General features: G+C 44.4%; 1 protein-coding gene across 1 annotated transcript in view; it reads right to left on the reverse strand.

Moving 5' to 3' along the window:
• FSTL1 (follistatin-like 1) overlaps positions 1-633 on the reverse strand; it is a gene marked incomplete at its 5' end in the record, with an annotated part of 11,821 nt that overhangs the window by 5,071 nt on the left and 6,117 nt on the right. The window lies entirely within an intron of this gene.

The following is a 633-nucleotide window of genomic DNA, read 5'->3' on the forward strand; positions in this document are numbered from 1 at the left end:
AGGGAAAGATGGAAAGGTGTGAGAGGTTCTCATGTATCAGTTCAAGGTATCCTTTCCTTCTCCCTCTTCCACATGTACTTGGATTTTTGAAGCTTCAGTGAAACAGGTTGCACCATCCCTGTTTTGCACAAAGAACAGAGGCTCAGAGAAAAATAACAACGTATCCATTCTAGCATCAGAACTGGGAGACAGGATCCTAGCTTCTTTTCTCACCAATAGGCTACATTGCCTCTCATTTGCCTCCTGCTGTTTGATTTATAGCTGTAACCCCACTTCTCCTCTTTGTTCCAGCCAGCTCTTAGCCTTCTTATATACCGCCTGCCTTAAAGCAGACCAGTTGCATTCAGGGAGGTGTCAGCTTTCCAATATGTGTAAAACCAAAGCTGTGCCTGGACTATGACAGTGACAAAAGGGAAAATCACAGGAAGCAATTTTCTGCTGATCCCAAAGAAGGAAGAATTTAATGCAACAGCACAACACCTCTCCACAAACTTCTTAAGGTCCTGACAGGACTCCTGGTACTGAAGAGTAAGACTTTTAGCCCCGAAATCCTGGGTGTGCTGCCAAAGAAGTAATTGCATTTTGCTTTTCTGTTTGGAGATGTCATATTACAGGGCTGGGCACTCAGCAGGA

Source organism: Chaetura pelagica, unplaced genomic scaffold (genome assembly GCF_000747805.2).
Source record: "Chaetura pelagica isolate M959 unplaced genomic scaffold, ChaPel_1.0 scaffold490, whole genome shotgun sequence".
In the NCBI taxonomy this organism is placed as follows: Eukaryota; Metazoa; Chordata; class Aves; order Apodiformes; family Apodidae; genus Chaetura; species Chaetura pelagica.